Source organism: Lactuca serriola, chromosome 5, assembly GCF_051521515.1.
Source record: "Lactuca serriola cultivar US96UC23 chromosome 5, Lser_US96UC23_V15, whole genome shotgun sequence".
Lineage (NCBI taxonomy): Eukaryota > Viridiplantae > Streptophyta > Magnoliopsida > Asterales > Asteraceae > Lactuca > Lactuca serriola.
In genome coordinates this window covers 158,325,979-158,341,737 of record NC_136412.1, presented here as the reverse complement: position 1 = coordinate 158,341,737, position 15,759 = coordinate 158,325,979, and the positions used below count along the sequence as shown (strand labels likewise).

The following is a 15,759-nucleotide window of genomic DNA, read 5'->3' as shown; positions in this document are numbered from 1 at the left end:
AAAGAGCTGCTTATTGCTTATTCCCACAATAAGCTAATTTAAGTGTTTGGATAAAATCTAGCTTATTAGGCTAAAGAAGCTAATTTTAATAAGCATTCCTCCCCATGCTTATTGCTTATTGCTTATTCCCACCACAAATAAGCTATAAGCAATAAGCTAAAAATCTAATCCAAACACCCCCTTATATGGTATCAAAATACATTATAGGATCTGCACCCCCTTCAACGAGAGATGTTGAAGGCGTCCTCACTCCAAACCCTGTATATGTTACTTGGTTTGAAGAATATTAACGTGCTTTTCTTATTATCTAGTCCTTTTTACTGAAACTAACAAGGCCGAGACCCTAGGTCTCACCATGGGTCATGAGGTCTGGCGTAATCTTGAATGTGCCTGCCATCAAGATTCTCAAGAACGCATGCAATACCTCAAAGATTCCATTCATCATCTTAAAAAGGGTATCCTATCTGTCTCTAAATTTTGCTTAAAGTTTTGATCTCTCTCTATGATCAACTATCTACTGTTGGACATCCTCTTGATGAATCAGACAAGAATCATTGGTTTGTATGTGGTCTCGGTTCGTCTTTTGAAACCTTTTCGACCATGCAACGTGTTTCCTAAGCAGAAGGGCATGAACTTTTTCTTGTTCCCATCCACGAATCAACTCTACTACTGGCTGGATTCACTGCCACATGGCAACATTCCTTTCCTGGATCTTCCTCACGAAGAGGCTATTTTAATCGAGGATATGGTCCCAACTCCTTCTCCAATGGACGTGGTTGTGGAAGACGACCACCACATTACTAATTATGCTGAACCAATGGTCATTATGCAAGTTCTTGTCTTGATTTGACTTCCTTTGCCCACCAAATTCACAACCCCTATGCGAATCTCGCTCAAGCTTTCCACAACCAATGTCACATGACAACTAATGCTCTTATTGGTATGTGGATATCGACACTACTACTTATATGACCCCATCCACTTCACATCTTGATTCTGTTTCAACTTATACGGATAGTGATCAAGTTACTTTTGCTAATGGTCATATTTCTATTATTTCTTATATCGGAACATTGGCTTTATCAAAAGATCTTAAGTTATCAATGTTCTTTTTGTCCCGATCATCACCAAAAATCTACTTTCCATTAGCAAGCTAACTATAGATTCTCTGATGGATGTTTTATTCTCTAATCCTCTTTTTCCATTCAGAACCGTGTCATAAAAGAAATTCTAGCAAAGGGAAAATGTGAGGATGGGCTATACGTACTCTAGCATGATAATAAACTCTTCCTTGCTGATTTAATATCTTCCAAGCTTCGTGCTTCATATGAACTTTGACATTCCAAATTAGGCCTTGTTGCTTTTGATACTATTTCACTTTTAAATAAGTTAGGGCATTTATCTATTTCTTCTTTGTTACCAAAACCTGGGATTTATAAAATCAAGTGTTTACCTTTTAATACTAATGCTCAGAGATCTTTATCTGTGCTTTATTTGGTTGATTGTGACTTATGGGGGCTAGCACCTGTCTCATCAACAGATGGATATTATTATTATTATTATTATTGCATTTTTATTGATAATTTTTCTTGGTTCTCATGGTTTTATCCATTAAAATGCAAATCATATTTTATTTTCGTCTTTGAAGCTTTTATCACTTTTGTTCAAGCACAGTTCTCATGTAAGATGAAAACATTCCAAAGTGATGGTGGCACCGAGTTTATCAACAATCGAGTATGTACCTCACTTTTGACAAATGACACTCATCATCAAATATCTTGCCCACATACTCCACAACAAAATGGTCGAGCAGAGCGTAAACACTGTCATGTCACTGAAATGGGTCTCGCTATGCTTTTTAATGCCAGTGATCCTTCCAAACTTTGGGTTGATGATTTCAGTACGACCTTTTTTTATCATCAACTAGATTCCTTCCTAATTGCTTGGTAATAATTCTCCTTATCAACTGTTATTCCATAAAGTACTCGATTATGATTTATTACGCCCTTTTGGTTTGTAGGGTATTCCCATATCTCCGAGATTATGCTCCCAACAAACTTGAACCAGATAGTGCTTCTTGCATGTTTATTGGGTATGCCTCGCAATTCAAAGGTTATAGGTGTTTAGATCCCAATACACATCGAATCTACACTACCCAACATGTGGTTTTTAATGAACCCTTCTTTCCTTTTAGTGACATTTATCCCCCTGTTGATCAAGCTTCCTTAGTCTTCTCAAATTTGAAGACATGTCACATACTCCCTCCACTTCGGCTATAATTCATTCCCCTGTCCAGTCAGCATCACCTGCTCCATCCATATCGACGCCATGTCACTTGTGTCCCTCATCACATGCTGCTCCAGTCATAGTTCCCACAGACTAGCAGCCTACACCGTTACAAGTTCACCAAACATCTCCTTTAGTAGACAATGAACAACCAAGTCCTCCTTTATATGCAGAACAATCATCATCGCCACCTTTGTCGTCTCAACACCCGATGATCACTCATGGTAATGCAGGAACTTTTTAACTATGTCACTTTGTTGATCTCACCTATGTTGACCATACTCCATTATTTAAGACTCTCTTCATTGCAAAAGAGCCATGTGGTTTTAAATCTACAGCTAAATATCCTCATTGTTTATCTTCCATGAACGAGGAAATGTCTGCACTTCACTCTAATAATAGTTGGTAATTGGTTCCTCATCCTTCTCATACAAATGTTGTTGGCTCAAAATGGGTTTACCATACCAACTATCATTCCAATGGTACTGTTCAATGTCTAGGTTGGTCTCATTGCACAAGGCTATACTCATCTACTGGGTATTGATTATACTTATACATAAAGTCCTACTGTCAAATATGTTACTATTCACATTGTTTTGTCTGTATCCATCATGAAAAAATATCCCTTGTACCAACTTGATGCCAATAATGTGTTTTTTAAACGGGCTCCTTGTCGACATAAATTTTATGAAACAACCATCGAGTTTTGTTAATCCTCGTTTCCTAAATCATGTGTGTCGCCTCAAAAAGGCCCTTTATAGGCTAAAGTAAGCTCCTCATGCGTGGTTCCAATGGTTGAGCTCCTATTTATGTCACTCTTGGGTTAATTTGTAGCCGCACAAAAGCTTCACTTTTTGTTTTTAAACAACAATCCTACGTCTTATATTTATTGGTTTATGTTTATGATATAATTCTTACTGGCAGTGATCCTACTCTCATTCACAAGTTTATCAATATAATATTGGATTAGGTGTCTAATCCCATAACTATAATTGGTATGTACTTGACCCGAGAGTAGCATGGTCCATTTCAGGTTGCCTTCACCAGAACAATCTGATAGGATGGATATTTGTGAAAGAGGTTATTTTTTATTTATTAATATATTTATAGGTATAATATATTAATTGAGAAATCATATTATTTAATTAGTATTGATCAAGAATTAATTTGAAATTAATTTAGTGATCAAAAGAGACTGATTAAATTTACGAGGACAGATTAGGTAAATCAGTAATACTTATAGTTTGGGCTAAAGATCCATGTTGATTAGGATTGAACTAAATCTTTGTGACAATCCATGAAGACTTGGTCGAAAAGGCTAATGAGTTATTGGATTAAAAGCCCAAGTGAATTAGGGTTTACAAGTTGAAACCGTAGGAATTCCAAACTATAAAATGAACCCCTAGCTTGCTAAAATTGGCCCTAAGACTCCTAAGGTGAATGCCTAGCCAATTTTGGTGGTTCTAGCCTCTCCCTCAAAGTCCTCTATTTGTTCATGGTGTTTGTGACTTGTTTGAGGCATCACACTTGAAGTGCTAAGCTCTTGAAAGGCCAACAACTACAAGCTATACATAAGAGGTATTCTTTTAACTAGTTTTATGATTCATGTACCAAATTTGTATGCTAGATAGATTTCATGCTTTGGATAATTTTTTGTTGCATGTATAACTAGAGACAAATTAGATCCAAAGCATTAGGGTTGTATGTGCACCATAGGAGTGTTCTATTACATAAAACCCAACAGTGGTATCATAGCCATGGGTAATTTTATGTTATATAGATGCATTATCTGATTGTTCAAAGTTGAAAAAACTGGAAAAAAAATTTGTCTGACTGCTAGACTTGACGAGTCCCATGAGTGGACTCGATGAGTTGGCTCACATGATCATGAACTCGACGAGTCCATAGCCTAGCTCGACGAGTTGGATCATTAGATGGCAGATTTTTCGAGTTTTTGGCATGTTTTGGATTATGATCATTAACACAAAATGTTTTAGATCATAAAATTCGATTTTACTAATGTGGTAATGATTTTCCCCATCCAATAACATGATGATTGTCAAATTCTAAGATAATTACTTGATTTTCTGAAAAAACTAATTATTTGTAGAATTTGAAATTATCTTTCCATATGAATTGAAATAGTTCAAATTAGTAAAAGATAAAATTATATGATTATTTTATTAGTTTAAAATTTGAACTAAATGACTTTGAAGAGTTTCATAACTTGCTCTCAAGTTATGGAACTTGGAAAGTCTCTTTTTTATGATGAAAGAGAGTTATAAAAAGTTGTCATCATGTTTTGGAACTCAAAAGTTTTTTAAGGAGTTACAAAACTTGCCATCAAGTTTGGAATTCAAGAGTTTTTTAATCATGTTTTGAAATTTGAAAAGTTTAATTAAAATGTTTTAATTTGAAATATTGAATTCTAAAACATCTAGTAATTGAAAGGTTTCAAAAGGGTTCATAACTTAAAAATTAATTAAATAGCTTTTAATTTTGAATTTTTATAACCTTGATGCTTTGAATAGTTCAATTACACCATATGGACTTTATTAAATTGATTAAAGTGTTTAATTAAAAGAGAATTGGTAAATCCATAATCATATGGTTTAAAGTTAATAAAATTAAGAGTATAATTTATTAATAGATTAAACCACCGAGTATTTTAAATGTTTAAAATACACCCTTATACTATATAAAATTAAAAGTTTAATATATTATATATGTATAAGTAAAAAGTCAGTCTTACTGCTAGTAGGTGTAACATCGCCCTCTGGCTCGTATCACAATATTGTCCGCTTTGGGCCACTCGACACGAGGACTTCCCAGGGGGTCACCCATCCTGGTACTACTCCCGCTCAAGCACGCTTAACTGCAGAGTTCTTATGGGATCTGCTGCCCTCATGACTTTAAAACGCGTTATGATAGTGAAGGTATCCACACCCCTTATAAGGAATGCTTAGTTCTCCTTTCCAGCCGATGTGGGATCAGATCTAACCCACTTTAACTGTGACATCCCCAAAATCTCGGCCGGAAAAGACCAATTTCATTTATGCTTTTTAAAATAATTTCAGAGTAAATCCTTTTGATTTAAAAGAGTTGCGGAATTTGTTCCCAAAACAAAATATGATAAAATAATTATCCAAGCATTTCATCAAGAGATGCATTTTCATTATATAATCAAAACTTGGGATGTCATGTTCCGATACAGACCATAAAGCATAAACGATAACATTACAAGTCATTCAACAAATATATACATATACAGACTTGTAAACAAAACAACTCGATGATTCATCCATCTTATGCCCTTGTGCCACTTCATGTAATACAAATAAAACTGAGTGGGTCAGGCTTGGGAGCCTGGTGAGCATATAGGGCTTTCAACCCACAATAAATAATTATATTTCATTTCACCAACCAACAACAACCCGATTACCCATTCCCGTTATCCTCACTTTACATACCTAAAACAACATCTATCTCAAGGGACCTAATCTAGGATTTTCATCGGGACGGACATTACTACTAAGGGGTTTCCTCAACAATAGATGTCCTAAAGGCAACCATGAGGGGGATAGAGTACACCGGTGAACACATCGTTCACAACACCTATAGGTTATGAACCTGCTAGCGTTCCACTAGACTGTCTAGAAAGAGTCCGTGGTCGTTATCCATACTCCGCTGAATAACTAGATCAACAACAACAACATCTACGCCTCTCATCTGTTTGTCACACATCAACTATCTACCCATGTTCTACCCAGCATATTAGTAGATAAAAATATATATTTTTATACATAGTTTAAAACCTGTATAGCATTTTCATTCAATACATATTCCACATAACAGATGAGGCACACCCACATAACACGTATTTCATAGAAAATAAATCAGATCTATGAGATAGAAGAGAGTGAATATTCATTCACACACGTAACAACAAAATTATACACATAACACGTATTTCGTATAAAATACTTCATAATTATGCGTTAGAAGAAAGTAACTACACACTCACTTGATCAAAAGATGATCAGACAGCACTACGACTTGCAGAAGTAGTATTCTTCGGTAGATCTGGAAGATCTTCACAAAAATCGAACTTCTCGCGGGCAGAGCTTCGGCTCGGGAATCGCACTTCTCGGGATCTCGGGGCTTCGAAACTTGCTTCGGGGCTCGGGAATATTACCGGGGCTTCGGGGTATAAATGGCACGCAAATCCAGGCAAAACGGGAGAGAGAGAAGAGAAAAATGGCAAAAGAACTCGGCAGCCTCGCATGCCCTTTTATAGGAGGCTGGAGTCTCGCAGTACGCTGGGCGTACAGGCGTACGCGGGGCGTATTCCTCCGAAGTCGTCATTGCTTACGTATCCGAAGAACTCGAGTGCAAGGGACGTCACGCTTCGCTGTACGCTGGGCGTAACTCGGATCAGATCGGTGACTCCTTCGGATATACATCCGAATTAAAGATTAAATTTATATATTTTAATTATTTAATAAACTTCAAAAATTCATATCTTCTTCATACGAACTCCGTTTTCGACGTTCTTTATATCCACGCGTAGGTGAGACTACGCTCTACAAATTTCTTTTAGACTCCGTCGGCTAATTTTGAATTTATTTTTATTATTTATTTTTAGTAGGCCGGGACAGACAACTTCGTTATAAATTCATAACTTCTTCGTCCGACGTCAGTTCTCGCCTAACTTTTCATCGCTTTGCTACCACTAACGAGATCTTCAATTCTCGTTTAGATTGTTTCGGCTAAAAACCGCTCGATCTCAAATCGAGTATTCGGGCTGCATACCGCTATGTCGAAACGTCAGAAAATCATAACTTCCTCATACGAAGTCAGATTTGGGCGTTCTATATATATTCGGAAACCTCGTTTCGGCCATTACAACTTTATGTAAAGATATCGAGTTTATTTTACACTTAAATTTTGACGCTTATTTTTATTCTTAATTAATCAAATCACATAATTAAGCAATTAAGCACAAAACACATAATAATCAAATAATATACTTCTATTATTTCAAAACAGGTTACAAAGGTTAACCTAGACTATTATACCAACATTAATGACAAGCCCAGAAACATAGGCGTTACAATTCTCTCCACCTTAGAATGATTCCGTCCCCGGAATCACACATCAACAAACAAATGCGGATAGCGACCCATCATGTCACTCTTCGTTTCCTAGGTGAGATTCGGCCCATTCTTGTGTTTCCATCGGACAAGCACTAACTCGACCATCTTGCGTCGAAACTTCTTAGTCTTTCGGTCAAAGATTGCCTCTGGTTCTTCAATCAACCTTTTGTTCTCATCGATTCTCAACTCCGAAAGTGGAATCATGTCGAGAACTTCTCCCGTGAACTTCCTCAAATAACACAAATGAAAAGTGTTTTGAATTCCATTCAGTTCTTCTAGTAGTTTGAGCTTGTAAGCTTGGTTCCCAATCCTCTGAAGAACTTTAAACGGTCCAATAAACCTTGGACTTAACTTTCCCCTTTTACCAAATCTCATAAGTCCCTTCCACGGCGAGACTTTAAGCAAAACCAAATCTCCAACTTCGAAACTCATCGGTCTTCGCTTGTTGTCAGCATAGCTCTTTTGACGATCCTGAGCTGCTAACATTCTTTCCCTAATTACTTTCAACTTTTCAGCAGTTTGATGGACTATCTCCGGTCCCATAAACTGCTTTTCCCCAACCTCAAGCCAACAAGATGGCGTACGACACTTCTGTCCATACAAAGCTTGATAAGGTGCCATCTTTATGCTCGAGTGGAAACTATTATTGTAGGAAAATTCTACCAAAGGCAAATGTTCATCCCAATTACCTAGGAATTCCAGGGTACATGCTCTCAGCATATCTTCAAGTGTTTGTATTGTTTGTTCGCTCTGACCATCCGTCTGCGGATGATAAGCTGTACTTAAACACAAATTGGTACCCAATTCCTCTTGTAGACTTTTCCAAAATCTCGAGGTGAAACGGCTATCACGATCCGATACAATCGTTAACGGAACACCGTGAAGCCTCACAATTTCCTTCACGTAAGAATTTGCAAGCTTATCCATAGACCATTTCTCCTTGGCCGCTATGAAATGCGTACTCTTAGTGAATCGATCAACGACCACCCAAATCATGTCGTGACCACTTTTTGTTCTGGGTAGTTTAGTGACAAAATCCATAGCAATGTCTTCCCACTTACCCATAGGCACAGGCAATGGTTCTAAACTCCCGTACAGTTTCTGATGTTGTGTCTTGACTCTCGCACAAGTCACACACTCCGCCACATACTTTGCAACATCAAGCTTCATCATCGGCCACCAGTAGTAGGGTTTCAGGTCCTTATACATTTTAGTGCTACAGGGATGAATTGAGTACATGGTCTTGTGAGCTTCTTCCATCAGAAGATCTCTGATTCCTCCTGTCTTAGGTATCCAAATCCGATCTTGGAACACCTTCAGTCCATGACTGTTTATACCGAACACTAACGTTTTGCCCAAACGTTCCTCCTTTCGGTCATTCTTCTCAAAAGCTTCCTCTTGAGCTTTCTTTATACTTTCCACAATTGTCGATACAACTTCAATTCTCAACGCTCTTGGCCTTTTCCTTCCAAGATTGAATTTCTGACTGAGAGCATCAACAACAACATTAGCTTTACCGGGGTGGTAAAGTATCTCACAGTCGTAGTCCTTAAGTAACTCTAGCCAACGTCGTTGCCTCATATTCAATTCTTTCTGATTAAAGAGATATTGGAGACTCTTATGATCAGTGAAAAGTTTACACTTCGTGCCATAGAGGTAACGCCTCCATATTTTCAGAGCGAAAACTACCACAGCTAACTCCAAATCAGAGTCAGGTAGTTCTTTTCATGCTCTTTCAATTGTCGAGACGCATATGTGATCACTTTATCCCTTTGGGTCAAAACACAACCCAATCCAACCCCAGACGCATCGCTATAAATAGCGAAGTCTTCAACTCCATCGGGCAGAGAAAGTATCGGTGCCTCACATAGTTTCTTCTTTATCTTCTCGAATGCTTCTTTATGCTTATCACTCCAAGCATAGGTGGCTCCTTTGTGGGTCAAAGCTGTCAATGGACTAGCGATCGAAGAAAAGCCTTGGATAAACCTTCGGTAATATCCGGCTAATCCTAAAAAGCTTCGGATTTTCGTGGGACTTTTTGGTTGTTCCCACTTCATTACAACTTCAATCTTTGCTGGATCAACCATTATACCTTCTTGGTTGACCACGTGACCCAAGAATTGGACTTCTCGAATCCAAAAATCACATTTGGAGAATTTTGCATACAACTTCTTCTTCTTCAAAACTTCTAACACTTCTCGCAAGTGTCTGCCATGCTCCTCTTGGCTTTTCAAATAAATCAGAATGTCATCTATGAACACTATCACAAATTTATCTAGGAACAGATTACAAACCCTGTTCATTAAATCCATGAATACTGCTGGAGCATTGGTTAGTCCAAACGACATAACCAAAAACTCGTAGTGTCCATATCGTGTTCTGAATGCAGTCTTCTCTATATCCTGCTCTCTTACTTTCAGCTGATGATATCTTGACCTCAGGTCGATCTTTGAAAAATAACTTGAACCTTGTAGTTGATCGAACAGGTCATCAATCCTCGGCAACGGGTATCTATTCTTTATTGTTGCTTGATTCAGCTCTTTGTAATCAATTCACATTCTCATACTTCCATCTTTCTTCTTTACGAATAACACCGGAGCTCCCCAGGGCGATGAACTAGGTCTAATGAAACCTTTGTCCAATAACTCCTGAAGTTGCATCATCAGCTCCTTCATCTCCTTCGGTGCTAATCGATAAGGTGCTTTGGCTATTGGCGTCATCCCTGGCAACAAGTCTATTCTAAACTCCACTTGTCTATCAGACGGTAATCCGGGAAGATCTTCAGGAAATACTTCTGGATAATCACATACGACAGGAATCTCCTGCAACACCTTTTTCTCATTTTTATCATCGATCACGAATCCTAGATACGACGTACATCCTTTAGCCAAACACTTTCTGGCTTTCATCAATGAAATGATTCCAAAATTTACTCTGCGTTTATCTCCATACACCATAAACGACTCTTTCCCATGTGGGTTTACTTTGACTATCTTTTTCATGCACAATATCTCGATGTCATTGGCGCTAAGCCAATCCTTTCCCAAAACGATGTCGAAACCGTTAAGTTCTATAGGCAATAATTCCTCGTGGAACTTATTCCCATTCAAGTCAATTAAGATGTTTTTCATACGATGACTAACAGGTACAAACTTGCCACTAGCAACTTCGACTAATAAAGCTTTATCTAGTCTATCAACAGGCAAAGCTAGTTTTCTACCAAATTCATGCGATATAAAGGAGTAGTTGGCTCCAGAATCAAATAAAATTTGGGCAGGCAATGTGTTTACGAGAAAGGTACCTGAAGCGACATCAGCTTCGTCTTTAGCAGCTTCCAGTGTCATCTGGAATGCTCTTGCCTTCGGCTTTGGCAGAATGTTGGGTCTAGCTGCCTCCTTCTTCTTTGGGAAGTCCCTCGACATGTGTCCTTCCTCACCACAACCATAACAAACTTTCTTAGTGAGGGTACAGTCATTGGCATAGTGCCCTGGCTTTCCACACTTGTAGCACGTGGCCACTACCTCACATTTTCCATGATGCTTCTTCTTACATTTGTCGCACCATTTCGCTTCGCCTCCACCTCCCCTCGAACCAGACTTCGAGAACTTGTTTTTCTTGTTGGACCCTGAAGTTCCATCGAACTTCCTCTTTTCACCAACATCTATCCTTTCCAGACCCTTTTCCTTCTGCTAGGCCTCCATATTCTTAGTTGCATGAACATCTGTTTTCAGAGTAGTTGCCATCTTGACTGTTGGACCAAAGTCGGCAGGCAGTCCATTAGCAAACCTCCCAATCTTGGAGAGTTCCGTTGGCACTAGGTACGGAAATAACTTCATTTTCTCAGTGAATGCAGTAGCATAGTCATCTATGCTCATCCTCCCCTTCTTCAAGTTTTGGAACTCATTGTACCCTTAACTGTTCCAAGAAATCCTCCCATGACATTTTCAGGGCTTCTCCTCGTGGCATAGTATCTGCCAACAACTTCCACCAACTCAAGACTCCAATCTTGAGTTGTCTAACTGCAAAGACAATCTTCTGTTTGTTGCTACATTCGCAACTTTCAAATACCATCTCCATTGAGGAGATCCAATCCATAATCTCAACAGGCTTCGGGCTTCCAGAAAGACTTGGCGGCTTGACGTCCAAGAAGTTCTTGTACATTCGCCCATCCTTGTTGTTTCTCCTTTCCGGATCGTTCCTTCGTTCTCCTTGAGTCCCAACTTGACTCACCATGCGACTATTGTTCCCTTCCTCCGATTGCTCGGGAATCAATTTAGGTTCCTCAATAGGTATGATAGGTTCATCCCTATTATCATGCAACATTTGTCGCATTTCATCCCTTTGTTCGGCTAACATAGCCCGAATCATGGCTTGTACTTCAGCCATGGTTATTGGTTCTGGTGCTGCTGCTACAACATGTATTTGCTCAATCACTGGCGGTTGATTCCTGTTTTCATCCGCGTTTCCAACGCCACTCCTTGTTCTCACCATTTTTGATCTACACAACGAATAAGGTGAAATTAGATCCTCATTCACGATGGATATTCAAATCATCCTTATTACTCCGAAATGTTTACATGCTAGTTCTAATACCGTAGACATATGCTTAGAATCCTACACACATAAGGTTTCCAGATCCGGTCGGCAACAGACCGTAGATCCAAACAACTAATATCATATATGGCAACATATAACATTTAGCACATAAAAGCATTTTAGGCAACTTTCCTAAAATAAACTATTGCTCGTGTCTAAAATCTATCAGACACACTTCTCATAATTCCCATTTAGCATTCTAAGTTTAAGTCTAAAAATCCTACAAATTCCTACTTCGCTTAAACTAATGCTCTCATACCAACTGTGACATCCCCAAAATCTCGGCCAGAAAAGACCGATTTCATTTATGCTTTTTAAAATAATTTCAGAGTAAATCCTTTTGATTTAAAAGAGTTGCAGAATTTGTTCCCAAAACAAAATATGATAAAATAATTATCCAAGCATTTCATCAAGAGATGCATTTTCATTATATAATCAAAACTCGGGATGTCATGTTCCGATACAGACCATAAAGCATAAACGATAATATTACAAGTCATTCAACAAATATATACATATACAGACTTGTAAACAAAACAACTCGATGATTCATCCATCTTATGCCCTTGCGCCACTTCATGTAATACAAATAAAACTGAGTGGGTCAGGCTTGGGAGCCTGGTGAGCATATAGGGCTTTCAACCCACAATAAATAATTATATTTCATTTCACCAACCAACAACAACCCGATTACCCATTCCCGTTATCCTCACTTTACATGCCTAAAACAACATCTATCTCAAGGGACCTAATCTAGGATTTTCATCGGGACGGACATTACTACTAAGGGGTTTCCTCAACAATAGATGTCCTAAAGGCAACCATGAGGGGGATAGAGTACACCGGTGAACACATCGTTCACAACACCTATAGGTTATGAACCTGCTAGCGTTCCACTAGACTGTCTAGAAAGAGTCCGTGGTCGTTATCCATACTTCGCTGAATAACTAGATCAACAACAACAACATCGAGGCCTCTCATCTATTTGTCACACATCAACTACCTACCCATGTTCTACCCAACATATTAGTAGATAAAAATATATATTTTTATACATAGTTTAAAACCTGTATAGCATTTTCATTCAATACATATTCCACATAACAGATGAGGCACACCCACATAACACATATTTCATAGAAAATAAATCAGATCTATGAGATAGAAGAGAGTGAATATACATTCACACACATAACAACAAAATTATACACATAACACGTATTTCGTATAAAATACTTCATAATTATGCGTTAGAAGAAAGTAACTACACACTCACTTAATCAGGAGATGATCGGACAACACTACGACTTGCATAAGTAGTATTCTTCGGTAGATCTGGAAGATCTTCACAAAAATCGAACTTCTCGCGGGTAGAGCTTCGGCTCGGGAATCGCACTTCTCGGTATCTCGTCTTTCTACGCTCTACAAATTTCTTTTATACTCCGTCGGCTAATTTTGAATTTATTTTATTATTTATTTTTAGTAGGCCGGGACAGACAACTTCGTTATAAATTCATAACTTCTTCGTCTGACGTCTGTTCTCGCCTAACTTTTCATCGCTTTGCTACCACTAACGAGATCTTCGATTCTCGTTTAGATTGTTTCGGCTAAAAACCGCTCGATCTCAAATCGAGTATTCGGGCTGCATACCGCTAAGTCGAAACATCAGAAAATCATAACTTCCTCATATGAAGTCAGATTTGGGCGTTCTATATATATTCGGAAACCTGGTTTCGGCCATTACAACTTTATGTAAAGATATCGAGTTTATTTTACACTTAAATTTTGACGCTTATTTTTATTCTTAATTAATCAAATCACATAATTAAGCAATTAAGCACAAAACACATAATACTCAAATAATATACTTCTATTATTTCAAAACGGGTTACAAAGGTTAACCTAGACTATTATACCAACATTAATGACAAGCCCAAAAACACAGGCGTTACAGTAGGCCTCATTCACGAAGTTGGTCTATAAGGGGTGTTTAAGGAAGCGGCCTGTAAAATGACCGTCATTGGGTATCCACTCTTATCCACCGCATTCTTGACTAGTGGAGGGTCGTTAGCCGAACGGGTTTGATAGGACATTTAAATCCACATTAAGAGTATAGTGTAATATAAAGTGACTAAACCTTTTTATAAATTCTTAATCTTAGTTACTTTAGGAAAAATGTGAATTTAATGCTAACCCATGAAATTGCACATTACACCTTATTAGTCGTTAGTGGAGCGTGTGGTTAACCGGCACACTAATATATGACTAATGAATGATGGCAATGTATAGCTCGTAGTTTGTCATAGATGAATGGAGCGTGTGTGGCTAACTGATACATTGATTATGTGATAAATGACTTCGATAATACCAAGCTAATTTGCATGGTTATTCACACCTTGTTTGTGATCCTCGACATCCCAGTCACAAACTTGAAGAGCATAATCGAGATTAAAGATGCCATTGAAAAAGTTCAATGAATCACAAAGAATCTAGGAATTTCAATTCATTTAAAACCTAATGCTCTTTTTCGTTTTTCATGGTGGAAATTAGTAAATCGTCATTTACCTACTTTCAAATATTTTACAATTGGATAACGACATCCCTCTCTCGACTTGTAGAATATTGTGTTGGGTCCTAGCCTTAATATTTCATTTTGGGTGTTATATTAAGGACTTAAATCAACTAACTTGAATTTCTCCCTTGTAGATGTCTAGTTCTAACAACTCTGGTCTTCCCGAATCTTATGGAAAAATCTTTCCTGATGAAGATGATGTTCCCGGAAATCTTAATTCACTTCATCCACCTCCTCCAATAGTTCTTTCCAACCCATATGTTCGTCGACTTGAAAAGTTTAAGGTCACTCAAACCCTATTGGCTAGCAAACACCAAGATGGAAGGAATGTGTATGCACATGTCTTGGAGATGAAGTCACACATTGACAGGCTGGGAATGTTAGGAGTCGTTGTGTGAAGGAAGTTGGTTGTTGACTTGGTTCTTTAATCACTTCCCGAGTCGTATGCTCAGTTTGTTAAAGACCACTATATGACAAATCACGACATGACCCTTATGGATCTTACCTATTTTTCAATTACTACTGAATCAACAATGATTTGGCACACTAGTAAAACAAATTTAATTTGAAGATCTACTTCCCAAACTTACATGGACATTGATAATGGTGACATTGGAAGTCCAGAAAAGCTTTCTCTTCCCAATAGAAAGGGATTGGCCATGGTCAAACCGTTTGACCAAATGGTAAAGAGAAAGACTAAGTCTGTAATTGTCCCGTGTGCCATTCCAGGAGAGTCTGTTTGTTTCTATTGCCAAGAAAAGGGACAATGGAAGCAAAGCTACCCTGACTACCTGAGAGATCTAGAATCAAATTGTATAATCCTATTTCAGGTAAGCTCATTATCTAACTCTATTAAGTTCCCATTTATTGATTCTTATTACATGATGTAAAGTTACATTTTGATGTTTTGCAGAATCAAAAAGAAAGAAGGAAATAACATGCTGAGTCTGATCATGAAGAAGTGGATTTCGATCGCATGGTTCGATAATCAAAATTTTGTGCTGCTACTTAGGAGTTATGATAAATTGCTTAGAAATATGTAGTAACATAGTTTTCATTTATAATTTCATTATAATGACAAGTTTATCCGGATTTTTATACATAAAGAAAACTGTTGATTTTATCTTATTTTATATTTCCTTGTGTAGG

The 15,759-nt window shown here is 37.9% G+C and overlaps 1 pseudogene; it reads right to left on the bottom strand.

The window, feature by feature from the left end:
• Positions 1–5,093: 5,093 nt before the first annotated feature.
• Positions 5,094–5,211, bottom strand: LOC145056286 (5S ribosomal RNA; annotated as a pseudogene).
• Positions 5,212–15,759: the final 10,548 nt, after the last annotated feature.